Consider the following 21,345-nt stretch of genomic DNA (forward strand, 5'->3'; position numbering starts at 1 on the left):
GGAGTTGTTTACTTTTTTCCTCCATGACATTGAACAATCATAGGCAGGATAACGCAGGGTAAAAAATAAATTGACCAACAAAAATGTCAGAACCAGATTTCTCTGTGTGATAATAAAGATGTAATGACATTCAGCTCTCCTGATCTTACTGTTGACACCTCCTGAGATTAAAAGAGGGGGAAGGGAGTAGAGGAAAGCTGTGTGTTGTTACAAACACCTTTGCATCTGAATCTCTCATCTCCTTGCACTGTTGGTGTGGGGGGAGCAGTAGTAGTACAATGCTGTGAGATGACATCTGACAATGCTGTGAGATGAGAGCTGCAGATGCAAGAGTGTTTGTAATGAAAAAAGTAATGATCCCCAGAGATGAATTTCTTCTAACGACCCCTTGGTTCAAGTACATAAACCTTTCTAGCTAATATCTCTGCAATGGAAATGATTAATCAAAAAATAAAAAAAATTAGTTCTGCAGCCACCATTCCATGGTATGGCCAGTTTAACAAGCTATAACTGGTATAAGGTTCTCTTTAACAGTAATGTGTCTTCAGTATGCCATTGGATTGCATTATACATTAAAATGTGTTATGTTTATTAGCATTCAAGAAAAATCACCAACTGCAGAAATTTGGTGTAAATTTCTAGATATGATGTTTCCAGCATGTTTTGTTGCTGTTTATATGCATGGTTACTAGAGATGAGCGTATACATTTGATGCTGTTTGTTACTCACACAAATAGTGCCAGAAATCCTGCTTATAAAGAGCACATGTCGGCACTTCTACATGCAGAAGATACAGATGGTAAAACACTGAACAAAACTGGCTACTGAAGGGTAGCAAGGACCAAATTCAAAAAAATACAAAGTGCAAGGCACTTTGTTGATATTCATTAATGATAATACAATATAGCCAGAAAAGAGAGCACAAGTGCTTGATAAAGTGCCAAAACACAGGCGCAAAGTATTAATGAAGAACCCCCATGAGAGGACTAGCCTCCCATATAAGTTATCAACCTAAACACAATTCTGTGGCCAGCCTCCCATATAAGGCCCACATATATTTTCAAAAAAGTGTTATTACATGCGCATAGCACTTAGAGGGAAGTCCAACAATGGTAGAATATCACATAAGCTACTATATTGTCTCAAACAAGATCTAAGCATGAGGTAAAAATAAATATTACAAAAAATGTAACAAAAGACCTAACATGAGGTATAAGTATTAGACTATCTCCCTTTACTAGTGGTGTGCTGTTTGCATGACTACATAACAATCAATAGTCAGATGAAAAGTGACAATTAGAGAAAAACAGAGTCATTAAATTTGGTACAAAGGAAAACGGAACAAAAACACAATGTTCTGTCATGAGGGTACACACTATATTGATACCATAGTGAAGGATATCATCCAGTAAAACAAGAGAAATTTAAGTCTGTTTGTAGAACCAAGTAAAAAGCAAATCCTGATTCAGACCTGCTGGGGTCAGACTGTGGAAATTAAAAATCCATTTAGACTCCCCCTCTAAGCAGATCCTGGGTGATATTACCACCCCTAATATTAGAATGTGAAGGGAGGGAAATTCTGAAATTAATGACCATTGTTAATGTTGTTCTCATTGCGATTTTTGTTCCATTGCTTTGTACCTTAAATTTGGTTAAACAAAAATGTATCTGATTTAAAAAAAAAAAAAAAAAAATATATATATATATATATATATATATATATATTAGAATGTACTGCCTCAAGTCCCATAAATGTAATGCCGGCGGTGCAACAATTGTGCACATCAAGGAAATGAGCAGCAACAGATGAGATGGTTTTTCCTTTCTCTTTGTCCTTTTTAGCCGTGGTGATGTTGGAACAATGTTGTTGTATTTCTCAATTCTTGTGTTGCTTGCACAACGTAGATCTTAGGACATGGACAAATCAACGCATATACTAGATTTTGAGTTTTGCAGTTGAAGTACGATTTAAACGAGATCTGCAATGGAAAGATAGGGAGCACAAATGAGTTACAGCTAACAGTAAATTGGCACATCGTACAGCTACCACAAGGGAAGGTGTTGTGAACACTTTTGACCTGGCTTCTGAGTTTGGGCTCCCTCTGGTGGTTGCTGCTGTTAATGGAGCTGGTCTGGCTGACAGAAGTCAATCACCTGAGGAGGATGATTGGAGGTCAGGTGTTACAGACTGGAGAGATTTAAGTGAGCAACCTTCCCTCAGTTGTTGCCGGTGATTTGGTTTTCTTCCTGAGCATTTTGGAAGTCTGCTTGCCTCCTGTTTTGTCCTGCATCTTTCAGATAAGTTATTTGTTTGCTTGAATCCTTTTGCATTTGATCCATTTTTTGCTTTCCTCTGATTTCTGCTTTGCTGGTGTGAGTTCAGCCTTGTTCCCTGCTGGGACTTGTGCTGGACTCTGTTCCATATGCCACAGCTCATGTCAGTCTTCAGTATTTCTAATCCCCTGTTATATCAGTATCTTTTGTTTTGTGTCCAGTTCACACCAGAGTTCTGATTTAATGGGGAAGAGGTCATGTGGCCTCAGTATTTTTGCATCTCAAACATGTTGGATTTTTTCTTAGGGTTTTTCACATGATTGCAGACAGTATCCTTTCCTGTCCTGTTCTATCTAGACAGCTTGGGCCCCATCATTTGCTTACTCTATTTTCTGCCTGTGTTTTGTGCCTCATCTTGTCTCACCGGCAATATATGTTCGGGGGCTATCTATTCCTTTGGGGTTCTACTCCGGGGCAGTTTAGCTTTCCCTTTTCTCTCTTTAGGCTTAGTTAATTCTTTGGCTGTGCCGAGGCGTCTAGGGCATCATAGGTACATCCCACGGCTAATTCTAGTTGTGTTGTTAGTTTAGGGGTCTGCAATCTGATAAGTTACCAACCTCTCTGGTTATCTGGTTGCCTAGTCTATTCCCCTGCTATCCTCCTCGCTTACCTAATCATAACAGGAAGGTACTGTAAAGGCAACACCCTCTGTTGAGTTTCAATGCCATTTTTTTAAAGTGGCTGTGGCTTAAATTATCCTTTAGACAATTAGCCCTTCTGGCCACAAGACTAGGATGTGAAGAAATATGAGGTCTCAATCTGAGTTCACTCAACAGAATTGTCCAGTGTCTGGAAAGAATCCCCCGTATGTCTTGCCACTGATTGTTGTAATTAGTGATAACGCTCAGTGGTTTAGTGGGCCTCACCAAGCGAGGTTGTAGAGACTGTTCTCTATAGCTATTTTTAGCTGTCAAAAAAGCACTAGAAATGACCTTTTCAGAGCATCCTCTATCCTTGAATCGCTGTGTTAGATCCTTAGCTTGGCTCAAAAATTCCTCCTGTGTACTGCAATTCCTTTTGAGCATGTAAGAATTGCCCTTTAGGGATACCATTCTTCAAATAAGACGGATGAAAGCTGGAATAATGTAAGAGGCTGTTGGTTGTCGTCAGTTTCCAGTATAAAGTAGAAAAAATGCGAGAATCTCTACCAAAGAGTCTTAAATCCAAGTATTCAACCATTATTGAGGAGAAGTGAGCCATGAGATGGATATGAGATGGATATTGAAAGTGTTGGCATTCAATTTCCAAATAAAAGTTTGACAATCCTCCAAGGTGCCTGTCCAGAAAAACAAAATATCGTCAATATAACTAAACCATTTGACAACATGTTGGGAAAATGTTTCCAGACAGTACACCTCAGTGATCTCCCATCACCGCAAAAAAAGTTTGCATATGAAGACGTATAATGTGCGCCCATCACAGTACCAATACCTGTCGATAGTCGGTCCTGTCGAAAACGAAATGATTCTTGTCCAAGACAAAATGTAAAAGATCCAAAATGAAAGAATCATGGTTCCTATCACCAGAGGTCTGCAAGTCCAGAAAATAAGACAGTTTGTATGCCAAGATTATGCTGTATACAAGTGTATAGTGACTCTACATCAAGAGTTACCATAAGCATATAGGGCGGAAAAAACAAATCTTTCAATTGTTGTATCAAATGAGAGGAATCCCTCACAAATGAGCCTAAAGAGAAAACCAAAGGTTGCAAAAAGAAATCCAAATAAACACACGGTCGTTCAAACAAACCACCAATCCCCAACACAATAGGCCTACCTGGAGGGTCTTGTAGTGACTTGTGCACTTTAGGAAGCATATAAAAGGTAGGTATCTTGGGGTGGCGGTTAGTCAAGAAATCTTTTCTTGTGTATTGATGATTTTGCAAGTCCAAGCCATATTTAGCAAGTTATCCAATTTCACCTTGAAATTCTGAGTAAGGTCGGAGAGTAGAGTCTGATAATAAGCAGAGTTGTTAAGCTGTCGTTTAGCCTCTTTGATGTATAAATAATCTACAGACCAGATCACCATATTGCCCCATTTGTCAGCCTCTTTAATGACAAAGTCCCCATTAGACCCCAATTTTGAAATGGCCGCACGTTCTAACTTGCTAATGTTGTTATTCCTGTTGGAATCTAACCTAAGTGATTGGATTTCTCTACATATCGTGTCAAAAAAAAATTGTACTGCTGGGAAGAGAGACAAGGAGGGTGTGGCCTTCGAAGGTAATCTCCCAGTAAACCATTTTCTTGTATGGCCCATCTCATTTTCCTCCAAAAGCTCCAGATCTCTGAATGTCTATCTCTCATCTGGTGAAAGATTGTCAATAACAGAGGGTTGATGGTATAACAGTTTGAATGTTAACTATCTACAAAACAGATATAGATCTTTCATTAAAGTAAAATTATCCAGCGTATTCATGGGACAGAATGATGATCCCCGCTCCATAACAGAGATTTCAATATCAGATAAAACATATGAGGACAGATTTATCATCTGCAACTTACCAGTCCCCAATGACAAATCGGAAACGGATGATGATGATGTCATTGTCTTCAATTCTCTCTGGTGTCCCTCTTGTATTTCGGGGACCAGTTCCTGAAATTCCTTGTTCTTTTCTCTGAGAGTCTGTTTTTTCGACGGCCCCTCCTATTGCTCCTTCGACATCGCTTGGTTCCGATGATAAAAAATCACTTGATTGTAATTCGTGTTACGTCACTATATCTTTATCTTTGTTGGAAATATTCACCAGACCAGTTTCTCTCTTATTGCCTCTATGGACCCATCTGTAGGCATGCCCATTCCTAAAGTCCATCTGGTACCTTTTAAATTTTCTTGCCTCCCATTATCTCTTTCTCATATTGGTCAATTGTGGCCTTAAGTTGTGTCTGAAAAGGTTCAACTAAACTCTCTTTATCAAATGAATTAAGTTTCAATTCACATGATTTGATTTTGTCCTTAGTCACCATTAACAAGCCCCAGTCATGCTCAGTTAACACATTCATAATAATGGTTGAGCATTGGAGTAATCCACTCTCCCTTGTCTTTTGGAAAGAACCATCAGTCTCCCAGGTTGGTAAAATTTGCACCCTTTAACCTCTGGGAACCAATACTGATTTCTTGTACTACTCTAAACTTTTTATATTCCACCACACCTTGGTGAGTGTTTTATGTAAGCCAATAAGATCTCTAGAAATACTGTGAAAATCAGTATCAATGCCACTATCTGTCGCCACACAACCCTGACCATCATCAAAGATCCCCTGTGCTTGATTGGACCAAGCAGCCTCTCTGGTATCCAAATCCATGACAAATTAATACAACCTGTGTGCCAACTCTCCTGGAAAGAGTGGAAGACAAAACAACCACTGATACAAGGAAATCCAAAAAAGCACTGGAGGGCACCACAGGACAATCAGAGTGGGATACACCAGAGATACATAGGAAAACACACTATAAATAGAAAAAGAGAAAGCTATAGACAGGATCACCACAAAATATACTCAATAATAGAATTTTTTTATTGAGTACAAAAACAGAAAAAGCAACATTTGTTAAAAGCATTTAAAAAAGTCACAAATGTGACATAAACAGCAAAGTCGAGTGCTTACAATAAAGCATATAGCCCCAAAGCAGTAGACATGTGCCAATATAATATACAAGGTCTCAATAAATGCAAGCAACACACCATAGTACCAATAGGGTGATTTTATAATTAAATGTAGATAATAGAGTACCAATGCATAATCGGTTAATGCAGATGCTAAATAAACCCAAAAGAAATAAGTGTACTGTTAGATACGGTGTGTAAAGGAGCTACACATAAATGACAAAGATTAACACAATTATTTTTGTATATCCCAGTATATATTTGGGAACAAAAACAAATGAAGTGACTAAATGGAATGTTTAGAGATTTAAAATATTGAATTTTATTGATCAACACAAAAATATGTTTACTCAGAATTTTGCAGAAATAATGGGCACAGAAAAAAGGAGGCTGAGATAAGAATCCACCTGAATGATGGTGATGTCAAAATATGATTTTTTCTCTGAAAAAATAACTCAAGCTAGACTTTTTTCATATATAACCATTGAGAAAGTGCTGGAGCTGTAAGCATGAACAATTAAGGTGCTATGTGCAAATACATAGTTATTAGATGTAAAAATTGTAATCAGTCTATTTAAAGCCCATGCACTATTCAACATATGACACTAGATGGCATTACTGCCATAACATAATCACCATATTAAATAAGAACCAGCTATGAGAAAAATTCCATGACAAAAAATATACAATGCTTCTATCTCATAATGAGCACAAAATATCAGGGAAAAGAGGACATCATTCATTGAAACAGACCCACAATGGGTTAAATAATCAGCATCAAAGTTTACTAAGTTAGTATTCATATGCGAAAAGAGTTTTGGGGTCATAGTAGTTTGAACTCTAGAATCATCAAAAAAATGAATGGAATGTTTTTACCTGACTAAATAAAGTGCCACAGTGCCTCCAGCCCCGACGTGCGCGTTTCACGGGGCTTGCTTCTTCAGGGGGCGTGTCCTAAGCTCAGCTGTGTGCAAATAAATAATAACATCTGCCAATGGGAATGGCTATTCACGTGATGTTATAGTCACCTAAATTAGTCTGCATGCGTAGAGGAGAAAAAGCAACCATAAGCAACTCCAATTGAGTCACCAGTGTGTTCTTTCACTGCGCTTGCGCAGTAACGCAATAACAATCTGGCACATAAAGCAACTCTCACTGTGATGCCAATGATTAACCCCTTTCTGACATCAGACGTACTATTCCGTCCATGGGACCCGAGCCCCTATTCCCATGGACGGGATAGTACGTCTAGCGCGATCAGCGGCGCCCACGTGGTGAGCGCCGCTGATCGCAGCCGGGTGTCAGCTGATTATCGCAATGTGCAGCGCTGCTGCGGGGGTCTCTTTCCCTACAGGCCCCCAAATCCTAGATGGCAACGGGGGCCTTCGGGGGCCTGCAGGGAGCTGGCTTCCTCAGAGCCTGCAAATAGCAGGCGTGAGGAAGTCTGCAGTAGTGCCTGTGACAGATCGCTGATCTGTCACAGTGATCTGTGATGTGACAGATCAGCGATCTGTCACAGGACAGTGAAGTCCCACCTGGGACGATGTAATAAAGTTAAAAAAAATAAAAAAAGTGTTAAAATAATTTAAAAAGAATCGCCAAATAAATTAGAAAAAAAAAAAATATTCCCCCAATAAATCCATTTTTTGGAAATAAAAAAAAAACAATAAAAGTACACATATTAGGTATCGCCACATCTGTAACGACCTGCCCTATAAAACTGTCCCATTAGTTAACCCCTTTAGCGAACCCCTTAAAAAATAAAAATAAGAAACGAAGCAAAAAATAATTATTTATTATCATACCGCCAAACAAAAAGTGTAATAACGCGCGATCAAAAAGACGCATATAAATATCCATGGCACCGCTGAAAACGCCATCTTGTCCCGCAAAAAACAAGCCACCATACAGCATCATCAGTGAAAAAATAAAAAAGTTATAGCTCGCAGAATAAAGCGATGCAAAAATAATTATTTTTTATATAAAATAGTTTTCATTGCATAAAACCGACAAAACATAAAAAAATGACCTAACTGAGGTATCGCTGTAATCATACTGACCCGAAGAATAAAGCCGCCTTATCAATTTTACCGCACGCAGAACGGTGTAAACGCACCCCCCCAAAAGAAATTCATGAAACGCTGGTTTTTGTTCATTCTGCGTCCCAAAAATCGGAATAAAAAGCGATCAAAAAATGTCACGTGCCCGAAAATGGCCCCAATAAAAATGTCAACTCGTCCCGCAAAAAATAAGACCTCACATGACTCGGTGGGTCAAAATATGGAAAAATTATAGCTCTCAATATGTGGTGATGCAAAAACTATTTTTACAATAAAAAGCGTCTTAACGTGTGACAGCTGCCAAAAAAAACCCCGCCATAAATAGTAAATCAAACCCCCCATTATCACCCCCATAGATAGGGAAAAATAATAAAATTAAAAGAAAATGTATTTATTTCCATTTTCTCATTAGGGTTAGGGCTAGGGTTAGGTCCAGGGCTAGGGTTAGGGTTAGGGCTAGGGCTAGGGTTAGGGTTAGGGCTAGGGTTAGGGCTGAGAGTAGGGTTAAGGGTGTGTTGGGGTTTGGGTTGGAGTTAGAATTGGGGGTTTCCACTGTTTGGGCACATCAGGGGCTCTCAAAATGCAACATGGCGTCTGATCTCAATTCCAGCCAATTCTAAGTTGAAAAAGTCAAATGGTGCTCCTTCCCTTCCAAGCTCTGCCATGCGCCCAAACAGTGTTTTACCCCCACATGTAGGGTATCAGCCTACTCGGGACAAATTGCAAAACAACTTTTGGGGTCCAATTTCTCCTGTTACCCTTAGGAAAATAAAAAATTGGGGGCAAAAACATAATTTTTGTGGAAAAAAATGATTTTTTTATTTTCACGTCCGAGCGTTATATACTTCTGTGAAGCACTTGGGGGTTCAAAGTGCTCACCACACATCTAGATAAGTTCCGTGGGGGGGGTCTAGTGTCCAAAACGGGGTCACTTGTGGGAAGTTTCAATAGTTTAGGTACATCAGGGGCTCTCCAAACGCACATGACACCCGCAGACCATTCCATCAAAGTCTGCATTCCAAAACGTCACTACTTCCCTTCCGAGCCCCGACGTGTGTCCATACAGTAGTTTTCTCCCACATATGGGGTGTAAGCGTACTCAGGACAAATTGGACAACAACTTTTGGGGTTCAATTTCTCCTGTTACCCTTGGGAAAATAAAAAATTGGGGACTAATTGATCATGTTTGTGGAAAAAATACAATTTTTTTTATTTTCATGCCCGGGCATTATAAACTTCTGTGAAGCCCTTGGGGGTTCAAAGTGCTCACCACACATCTAGATAAGTTCCGTGGGGGGTCTAGTGTCCAAAATGGGGTCATTTGTGGGGAGTTTCAATAGTTTAGGTACATCAAGGGCTCTCCAAACGCACATGACACCCGCAGACCATTCCATCAAAGTCTGCATTCCAAAACGTCACTACTTCCCTTCCGAGCCCCGACGTGTGCCCATGCAATAGTTTTCTCCCACATATGGGGTATCAGTGTACTCAGGACAAATTGGACAACAACTTTTGGGGTCCAATTTCTTCTGTTACCCTTGGGAAAATGAAAAAATTGGGGACTAACTGATCATGTTTGTGGAAAAAATACGATTTTTTTATTTTCATGCCTGGGCATTATAGACTTCTGTGAAGCCCTTGGGGGTTCAAAGTGCTCACCACACATCTAGATAAGTTCCGTGGGGGTCTAGTTTCCAAAATGGTGTCATTTGTGGGGGGTTTCTACTGTTTAGGTACATTAGGGGCTCTCCAAAGGCAACATGACACCGGCAGACCATTCCATCAAAGTCTGCATTCCAAAACGTCACTACTTCCCTTCCGAGCCCCGACGTGTGTCCATACAGTAGTTTTCTCCCACATATTGGGCATCAGTGTACTCAGGACAAACTGGTCAACTACTTTTGGGGTTCAATTTCTCCTGTTACCCTTGGGAAAATAAAAAAATTGGGGACTAATTGATCATGTTTGTGGAAAAAATACGATTTTTTTATTTTCATGCCCTGGCATTATAAACTTCTGTGAAGCCCTTGGGGGTTCAAAGTACTCACCACACATCTAGGAAAGTTCATTAGGGGGTCTAGTTTCCAAAATGGGGTCATTTGTGGGGGTTTACACTGTTTAGGTACATTAGGGGCTCTCCAAAGGCAACATGACACCCGCAGACCATTCCATCAAAGTCTGCATTCCAAAACGTAACTACTTCCCTTACGAGCCCCGACGTGTGTCCATACAGTAGTTTTCTCCCACATATGGGGTGTCAGCGTACTCAGGACAAATTGGACAACAACTTTTGGGGTTCAATTTCTCCTGTTACCCTTGGGAAAATAAAAAAAAATGGTGACTAAAAGATCATGTTTGTGGAAAAAATACGAATTTTTTATTTTCACGCCTGGGCGTTATAAACTTCTGTGAAGCACTGCGGGGTTCAAAGTGCTCACCACACATCTAGATAAGTTCCTTGGGGGTCTAGTTTACAAAATTGTGTCATTTGTGGGGGGTTTCCACTGTTTTGGTACATCAGGGGTTTTCCAATCGCAACATGGTGTCTGATCTCAATTCCAGCCAAAAACATCAAATGGCGCTGCTTCCCTTCCAAGCTCTGCCATGCGCCCAAATAGTGGTTTACCCCCACATGTGGGGTATCAGCGTACTCAGGACAAATTGCACAATAACTTTTAGGGTCCTGTTACCCTTGGAAAAATAAGAATTGAGGGTGAAAAGATCATTTTTGTGGAAAAAATATGATTTTTTAATTGTGCGGCTGTATGTTATAAACTTCTGTGAAGCCCTTGGGGGTTCGAAGTTTTCACCACACATCTAGATAAGTTCCTTAGGGGGTCTAGTTTCCAAAATGGTGTCATTTGTGTGGGGTTTCCACTGTTTGGTACATCAGGGGTTTTCCAATCGCGACATGGTGACTGATCTCAATTCCAGCCAAAAACGTCAAATGGCGCTGCTTCCCTTCCGAGCTCTGCCATGCGCCCAAATAGTGGTTTACCCCCACATGTGGGGTATCAGCGTACTCAGGACAAATTGCACAATAACTTTTAGGGTCCTGTTACCCTTGGGAAAATAAAAATTGGGGCGAAAAGATCATTTTTGTGGAAAAAATATGATTTTTTAATTGTACCGCTGTACGTTATAAACTTCTGTGAAGCCCTTGTGGGTTAAAAGTTCTCACCACATATCTAGATAAGTTCCTTGGGGGTTTCTAGTTTCTAAAATGGGGTCACTTGTAGGGGGTTTCCACTGTTTAGGTACATCAGGGGCTCTCCAAACGTGACATGGCGTCCGATCTGAATTCCAGCCAATTTTGCATTGAAAAAGTCAAACGGCGCTCCTTCCATTCTGACCTCTGCCATGCACCGAAACAGTTGTTCCCCCCCACATATCAGGTATGAGTGTACTCAGGACAAATTGCACAATAGCTTTTGCAGTCCAATTTCTCCTGTTACCCTTGGTAAAATAAAAAAAATTGAACCTGAAGTATTTTTTTGTTCATTTTTTTTTAAATATTCAAAAAAATTCCTGTGACGCACCTAAAGGGTTAATAAACTTCTTGAATGTGGTTTTGAGCACCTTGAGGGGTGCAGTTTTTAGAATGGTGTCACTTTTGGGTATTTTCTATCATATAGACCCCTCAAAGTGGCTTCAAATGTGATGTGGTCCGTAAAAATAAAATGGTGTTGCAAAAATGAGAAATCGCTGGTCAATTTTTAACCCTTATAACTTCCTAACAAAAAAAAATTTTGGTTCCAAAATTGTGCTGATGTAAAGGAAACATGTGGGAAATGTTAGTTATCAAGTTTTTTGTGTGCTGTATCTCCGTGATTTAAGGGCATAAAAATTCAAAGTTGGAAAATTGCGAAATTTTCAACATTTTCGCCAAATTTCCATTTTTTTCACAAATAAACGCAAGTTATTTGAATGAAATTTTACCACTATCATGAAGTACAATATATCATGAGAAAACAGTGTCAGAATCACCGGGATCCATGGAAGCGTTCCTGAGTTATGACCTCATAAAGGGACAGTGGTCAGAATTGTAAAAATTGGCCCGGTCATGAACGTGCAAACCACCCTTGGGGTGAAGGGGTTAAAGTGAGTCACGAGTGCGCTGTTAGGTAACACGTGCATGTGCACAATAGAGAAAAAGAGTCTCATAGTATTTCTATTGTATTTCATCACAATGACCCTTGAAATCCCGAGTCCTGCGGCGCATATATAAACAATGCAGCCCATTCTTGCAAACATAGTACAATGGAAGCAATCTTTCAGGGCACGACAAAAATCACCATGCATCATATTAGTGCGTAGGGTATGGTTAATGCCGCTCATATAGATCTGCTAACATTTCAACTGAATAGCAACACTGATCACAGATGTCCACTTAACTAGTGATATAAGGCCATTGTATGAAAGCCATCATTATAAATTCAAGACATAAGAAGAAAAAATATATATATGGATGAAAAGGAGACCTAGATGTAAGTAAAAAAATGCTCCAAAGTGCATTATCTTGTAAAAAGTAACAAATATAAATATATTAAAAGTGAAGCATAAAAGTGAATGTGCTCAATAGAATAAAAAAGTGACAAACTGTCAATAGCGTATATAAGAAAAACTGTTTGATAAGAGAATAGCAAAAAATGTGTGGAATTTTATTGCACAGTACCCAGAAAGTGAAGAGAGCAAGTGAATAATGTGAGGCAATAAGAATCGTCCCACTAAAGTGTAAAGCACAGCCACGGATTAAGACAACCAGCAACGGAAACTTCAGAAACAGCAGCCAACACGAAAACATATTAGCCCCCATCAGTGTCGTCCCCACCACCCACCATCCCCACCAAAGGTCATGTCATGTACCCCAGCAGATAACCCTCACTGATCCACTGAATCTGATTATAAAAAAGAAAAAGAAAAAAAGTGTCCATTTTCATTTCCTCATAAGATGCTTTGATGTTCTTCTTAAATAACTTTCATCCAGATGACTTTCATATGAGGCATCAAGTTCACGTGAACTCCCCGTCCACCTCAAATGGCAAGTAAGTGTATGCATACTGAAATCAATAAATAAACAATAATTAAAAACACTTAAAACATTAAAACAAATATACCTTAATTAAATCTTCTATATACATCATGAATAACTACTCCCTTCAGAGAAATGTTCCAAACCCAAAACTTTCATTAAGGTCTTGTGGGGCTAAGGCACCTAATTTATAAATCCACCAGCTTTCTTTCTTGGATAGTTGCTTTCCTGGGTCAGCTCCTCTAAACCCCAAAGTCACCTGGTCAATCCCTCAAATTTTTATGTAAATGGGCATTGCCTTGATGAAACTTCTTAAAATGTCTAGGTATTGTTTTCAAATTTGAGTAATCATCAATACTTTTAGCTTTTTCAATATCCAGACAATCCCCACTGCTCCTCACCATTAGTTTTCTAGTGGTGAGGCCAATATAGATTTTTTGACACAGGCATTCCGCCTGATAAATTACCCCTTTAGAATTGCATGTAATATATTTTCGAATTTCATATGTTTGAGTGCCATCACGGTTATTAAGTTTTTTCCTTTCGTTAATTTTGCACACATTTTACACAGCCCACATGGGAAGAAGCCATTCTTTCCTGTGATTTTTTTGTCTTTAGATTGTTTAGATACATAATGGCTGTGCAATGTGTTGCGGTCGCTGCATCGTCAAAACGACGCAAGCGGATGCATCTACATACATCCGCATACATCCACACGGCTTGCATACCCAATGTTAAAGATAGGTACGCAGGCCGCATGCAGACGTAGGCGGAGCTGACTGGAGGAGGTGTGTCAGTGGGCGGAGCTTCATGGAGGAATTACACCGCCCTCTGCAGCTCTGCCAAAGACTAGTGTGAAACTAGCCTTAGGACATGGACAGACCAACCCATATACCAGATTTTGAGTTTTGCAGTTGAAGTACGATTTAAACGAGGATCGGGAAGGGAAAGAGATTGATGGTTCTTTCCAAAAAACATGGGAGAGTGGATTACTCCAATGCTCATCCATTATTATGGATATGTTAATCTTTAACTTAAATCTCTCTTGTCTTACTGGACGATGTCCTTCACTTTGGTATCAATATAGTGTGTACCCTCTTGACAGGACATTTTAACATAATCTATATTGAAAATTTATATTTACATTTCTAAAAAAAAACAAAGACAATTGCCATTTGTCAATGTTTAGTTTCATTAGTTTTCAATATTGCTATAGCTTTTCCCATTTCTTAGCTGATTTCAACTCCTATAAATTCATACTGAAATCTTAGAACTATGACAACTTGCAAAAATCATGTCATCTGCACCAAGCAATATGCAATACAGTATTGATTTACTTTGCCCCTTTATTGGCAAAATGACTGCTTTTTCTCAGTACCTGTTAGACTATGTCCCTTTTCCTCTGCAACTTGTTGCCTGACTTTGTAACAAAAAGAAGTCTCCAAACTACCATTTTTCTTGATCCTGTGCCTGTTCCATTTTAACAGCAATAATTCCTCATTTAACTAATCTCTCTCTTATGGCATGTTTTCCTCCTGATTAGAAAATGCTATTAGAACCAGACTTTAAAAGACATGGTCTCTCACCCTACCCTGTGCTGGCAAGCAGTGTTTTGTGACCACTCTCCCTATTCATGACTTTCTGCTCCCCCCACATGATACAGAGAGACAAAATGCTGGCCTGAGCACCAAAGGTAGCAAAGTGCCAGAGCACTAAAGAGCTCGAACTCTGGAAGTGGCTTAAGACAGAAGAGAATGAGAACATTGGATAGGTGAATATAATGTACAGTATGATATCATTTTAAACCCTTCCTGGCACTCAAAAGAATCCAGCTAAATTGCTGCCAGCTGGCCTCCTTTTTTATAGATTTGTGCAAATAAAATCCTCAACATTTTCTATTTGTCAGAATCTGAAATGTTGGAAAATTTGTCACAAATTTAAATTGTTAAGGATCAATTCACTCATCGCTACTAAATGCATCCTGGCAATAAGAAAGATGTTCAATAACTTCTAGAAAATGTACTATGCATACAGCGTCACAGGGCCAGTTTAGTGGCTCCATATAGTCAACTGTTAATCAATTTATAAATGAAAAAGTAATTCCTTATATAACTTGCTTACAGTTAATACTACAGTCTTATGCACCAGACCTGAACTTTTCTCATGAAACATGGGACTTGTCATAACATGTGATTTAGTAAAAATAGTTGTTTGAAAGATTTACTGTTCCAAGGAATTCCATGGTTTCTAAAGATGTTCCAGATGTGCAATTACCTTTCAAAGAGAAAAAGGTAAATGTAAAAGGTTAATGTTCTTCAGTTATCTGAATGTAAACACCTGTTGATCTACATTGAAAATGTGTTCTAATACCTGTTCACACAGCAGATTTGTCAAATCAATTGAAAGATCATAAAAATTTTTTAGAATTGAGAGTCTTCAGTGGTTGATACCTTTTAATGACTTACTGAAAAGATGGTAACAAATTGCAAGCTTTCGAGACTACTCAGGTCTCTTCATCAGGCATAGACAGGCATATGCCTGATAAAGAGACCCGAGTAGTCGCGAAAGCTTGCAATTTGTTACCTTCTTTTCAGTTAGCCATTAAATGGTATCAACCACTGAAGACTATCAATTCTAAAAAAATTTTCTATCTACTGGCTAATACGGTACAAAGATATATATCTTACCTGTATCAAAATTGAAAGATCATAGAAAATTTTGTAACAGATTTGCAATTTTTTAACCTTTACTTATTTCGATAATGATAATGCTGAAAAAGAAGGTTGGGGATACTGAGAATCTATTTGTATGACCTATTTCATCTACCACAACAGTAGTCTGTGCCTGCTGGATGGAAAAAGAAGTACAGCCACTTACGTGATGGTGTTCATCTGTGGCTCTTCTTTTGATTAGACACCATGGCGCGACATCAACATTGCTCTGTGATGCACGTGTGCTATCGCACCTGACTGGCTAATCAAAAGAAGAGCCACTGACACCGCCCATTAAAAGGCGATACTCCCTCTTCCATCCAGCAGCTACAGACCATTGTCATATTCAGTGGAATGGGAAGTGCAAATCAATTTATACTAACTTTAGTGTTAATAGTCAATATTTTCAATCAACTAACAAAATGCAACATGAATTAACAATAGAGAAATATCAATCAAATAACTATTTAATGTGGACAACCCTTTCCTTCAAAATAGCTTCAGCTCTGGAATGAAAATCAAAATTAGGAATTTATCTCTGTAACAGAAGATGGTTTATTTGCCAAAGTGCTGGATCGTTGTAAGATAATAAGTGTCAGCAAGCAACAGTGAAGCATGGTGAAGGTTCCTTGTAAGTTTGGTAATGTATTCAATGGAGTTTGGAGATTTGGTGAGGATGATGTCCTTAATGTTGGGATTTATAGGCAGATACTTATCCATTTTGAAATACCATCAGAAAAGGCTTTCATTGGCTCCAAATTTTTTCTGTAACAGGACAATGAACACAAACATACTGCCAATGTCGAAAAGAACTATCTTTAGTTTAAATAAGAAGTAGTCCTAGAAATGATGATATTATCTCCAGAGTGCCCTGAACTCGACATCATTGAGTCTGTCTGTGATTAGATATGGATGAACCTGAACAGTAAAGTTCGGGGACAATACCGAATACCTACTGTTTGAGTATGGACCCCGAACAGGGACTTCACCAGGAAGTCTGTTTTCCTGTTCAGGTGGGCCCCCCTGCACACTGGGTGTTTCTCATGCTGTCATCTGCATAACAGCAGAACTCTGCAGTTCTCATGCACAGCATGAGCCCGCAGCTGTGCCCAGATGTAAAAAGATTACCTCCGATCACTGGCATCGGATGATGGGACTACTACTCCCATCAGACTACGCCTGCTGCCACTAATATCAGCTGAGTATTCATCAGCTGATGCCTGGGTTCTAAATAAATAATACAACTAAAATGGTGTGGATTCTCCAGTATTTTTGGTAACCAGCTAGGCAAAACTGACAGCTGCAGGCTGCAAACCTCAGCTGTCAGCTTTAGCACGGCTGGTTATCAAGAACAGAGTTGTCCCCACTTATCTTTTTAAAATTATTTAAATGAATAATGGTGTGGGATCAACCCCATTTTTAATATCCAGGCAAACTAAAGCAGACAGATGGGGGCTAGTATTCTCAGGCTGGTAAGAGGCCATGGATATTGTCCCTCAGCCTAAAAATAGCTGTCTTCAGCTGCCCCAGAAAAGGAATATCTATTAGATGCACCAATTCTGGCACTTTGCCTGGCTCTTGTCATTTGCACTGTGGCGTTGGCAAGTGGGCTTCACATTTGTGTGGTTGATGTCACATTTTTATTGTCCAGTGACACCAAGCCCATGGCTTAGTAATGTAGAGGTGTCTATAAGACACCTATCCACTTTGAATTCTAAAGTTTTATTTTAAATAAACACACAGCCAGAATAAAGTCCATTATTTGAAATAAAAGACACACTTTTACTTGTTTATTTAAAAATAACAAACACAGTTATACTTGCTTAATGCCCATTCCACTGAAGCCCTGGTCTAATGTATAAAAAACAGAAAATAATAAACAACAAAAATACTTACCTAACGCCCATTCCACTGAAGCCATTGTCATAAAAAATAATCCCTCACCTGTCTGTCGTTCTGTCCAAAGCCATAATCCATGTCTGGGATAGATAATTTTCACTCAATATGGTGCCAAGTTGCAAAAATCCAGGCTAAAAACCACTGAGGAATGAGCCGTTGTGAGAGCAACATCAGTGACAGTGAATAGCAGTGACATCATCAATGTAACCGCAGGTCACTGAAGCTGCAATCCCAGTCCGGCCCCTGAACTGCGATCACCTCGGTAAGATCACCGCTAGCACCATGAAAAAAGTCTTATGGTGAAGCGGTGAGTTCATCACAGAAATTTCTCACAGTGAACTGCAGTGAACTCACCTGCCGAGATACAGAGAATAGATAGACAGATAGATACAGTTGTGCTGAAAAGTTTACATACCTCAGCAGAATTTTTGCTTTCTTGGCCTTTTTCTCAGAGTATGAATGATAACACCAAAACTTTTTCTCCATTCATGGTTAGTGGTTGGGTGAAGCTATTTATTGCCAAGCGACTGTCTTTTCTCTTTTTAAATCATAATGACTACCCAAAACATCCAAATGACCCTGATCAAAAGTTTACATACCATGGTGATTTTGGCCTGATAACAGAAATTGACACAAATGGGTTTGAATGGCCACTAAAGGTAACATCCTCACCTGTGACCTGTTTGCTTGTAATCAGTGTGTGCGTAAAAGCTGAGTGAGTTTCTGGGATCCATACAGATTCTTGCATCTTTCATCCAGCCACAGCCATTTCTGGATTGTAAGTCATGGGGAAACCAAAAGAATTGTCAACGGATGTACAGGAAATGGTAGCTGAACTGTATAAAACAGGAAAGGAATACAAGAAGATATCTAAGGAATTGATAATGCCAGTCAGAAGCATTAAAACTGTGATTAACAAATGGAAAATAGGGGTTCTCTAAAAACAAAACCATGGTCAGGTAGACCAACAAAAATTTCAATCACAACTGCCTGGAAAATTGTTTAGGATGCAAAGAAAAACCCACAAATATTATCAGCTGAAGTACTGGACTCTGAAAACTAGCGGTGTGGCTATTTCAAGATGCACAATAAGGAGGCAATTGAAGAAAAATGGGCTGCATGGTCAAGTCACCAGAAGAGAGCCATTACTGTGCAAATGCCACAATCTATTTCACCTACAATATGCAAAACAGCACAGAGGCAAGCCTCAAAACTTCTGGAACAAGGTAATTTTGAATGATGAGACCAAAATTGAACTTTTTGTCAGCAGCCATAAACATTACAATTGGAGAGAGGTCATCAAGGCATATGATGAAAGAAACACCATTCCTAGTGTAAAGCACGGAGGTGGATCGCTGATGTTTTGGGGATGTGTGAGCTACAAAGGCACATGAAACTTGGTCACAGTTGAAGAGCAGATGAATGCAGCAAGTTATCAGCAAATATTTGGTGCAAATTTGCAATCATCAGCCCGGAACCTGCACATGGGTCGTACTTGGACATTCCAACATGACAATGATCCAAAACACAAGGCCAAGTCAACCTGTCATTGGCTAAAGCAGAACAAAGTGAAGGTTCTGGAGTGGCCATGTCAGTCTCCTAACCTCAATATCATCGAGCCACATTGGGGAGATCTCAAATGCGCAGTTCATGCTAGACAGCCAAGGAATTTACAGGAACTGGAGGCTTTTTGCCTAGAAGAATGGGCAGCTTTACCATCTAAGAAAGTAAAGAACCTCATCCACAACTACCACAAAAAACTTCAAGCTGTCATAGATCTTAATACACGTATTAAGAAATGGGGCATGTGAACTTTTGATCAGGGTAATTTGGATGTATTGTATTGTCATTATGATTTAAAAAGTGAAAACACAGTAGTTTGTCAATAAATGGCTTCACCAACCACTAACCATGAGTGGAGAAAAAGTTTTGTTGCTATTATTCATATTCTCTGAAAAAAGTCCAATAAAGCAAAAATTCTGCTGGGGTTTGTAAACTTTTGAGCACAACTTTAAGTAGATAAATCAATAGAAAGATAAATGCACTGCATTATAAATACATAGGTCAGGGGAACAGTAGAAAGATCACACAGATCCCACGCTGACAAGTATTTGTCATTAGAATATAGTCGTCCACCTACAATCGTCAGGACACTTATGATGAACATTTTTTTTTAAATATGTATTGAAATGAACATTCTCCTTTTTTTCACAAAAAATTACTTTAGACCCCAAGTTTTTTTAATTTTTACAAGGGTAATAGAAGAAAATGGATCCCAAATTATGCTGTGCATTTTCTCTTGAATATGCTAATACCCTATATGTGAGGGAAAACTACTGTTTGGGAACACGTCAGGGCTTTACAAGGAAGGAGAGCCATTTCACTTTTGGAATGCAAATTTACTGGAATCATTAGCCATGTTGTGTTTGGAGAGCATGTGATGTGCCTAAACAGTGAAACCCCCCCACAAGTGACCCCATTTTGGAAACTAGACCCCTCCAGGAATGTATTTACAAGTGTTGTGAGCATCTTGAACCTCCAGGTGCTTTACAGAAGCTTATAATGTGAAAATATAAAATTAATTTTTTTTCCACAAAAATGCAGCTTTAGTCCCAATTTTTTTTAGCAGAAAAAAAAGTAGAAGTGAATATTGCTGAGTGAAATTTTCAAACTGCCATTGTAGAGTTCAGTTAGTTGTAGTGCCCATATGCTTTGCCCAGCTTGTGCTTCTGGAGACATGCACCCTTAAATTAAGGGAGAAATCATTGCTACAGAAATGTGGACACTAAATATGGTTCAGGCACAGGTTTTGTGCTCAGAAGGGATGAGGTATTGGATTTAGAAGTGCAGAATTCACTAGATTTCTTTTAAAGGGGCAAGAAGCCATTTCACTTTTCCAGAGCCTGTCTAACCCCAGTAACGTGGAATCTCCCTTGATTTCCATTAACAGATGATGAACCTGAGTGGGACTTGCTTTTTTTGTGGATTGAGTTGAAACTTTTATTAAGGACATTTTACATAACATTTTGAATCACATTTATCCAGCGCTCTACGCTGAGCACTTACTTTAGGGTTTCCATCTAAATCTCAGAATGTCTTGATTCAAATGAAGCCCCCAAAGGACACATTCAATACAATGAGTCAGCCAAGTTACTCTGAACTCTATCTGGCCTTTGCTCAGTGGTGTCCTTTTCAGAAGTGCACAAAACTGTGTCCGACTGCACTTCAATGCATGCTTAAAAAGACAGACACAATCAGAAGGTAGGCCAGACAACATCCAAAGTGATTCCATCTGCCTCATTATAGGGAATTTTCTGCAAGAGGTTCTGTCTGAATCACGCATTTCAGAGATTTACAAGGAAACCCATGTGTAAGCAGTCAGCAAAGAGCGCAGGATAAATGTGAGCTGAGCCTTACTGCAATCTTTGGGAGGAAGAATGAGCAAATTAACAGCAGGTGAATAATTGGTTTTATTTATTTTTTATGCCATTCTTCGTGTGGCTTTAAGGCCGGTGCAACTACAGCGATACCAGATTTATATCATTTTTGTTTGTGGTTGGCTGCTGCCACTCACTAACAGGCCCTTTTTATTGCAAAAAAAGATTTTGCATAACCATATTTTGAGAGCTATAATTTTTCCATATTTCAGCCAATAGAGTCATGTGAGGGCTTGCTTTCTGCAGGACAAGTTGACATTTTTAT

This window comes from Dendrobates tinctorius, unplaced genomic scaffold (assembly GCF_039654945.1).
Source record: "Dendrobates tinctorius isolate UK_male_01 unplaced genomic scaffold, ASM3965494v1 ptg000174l, whole genome shotgun sequence".
NCBI lineage: Eukaryota > Metazoa > Chordata > Amphibia > Anura > Dendrobatidae > Dendrobates > Dendrobates tinctorius.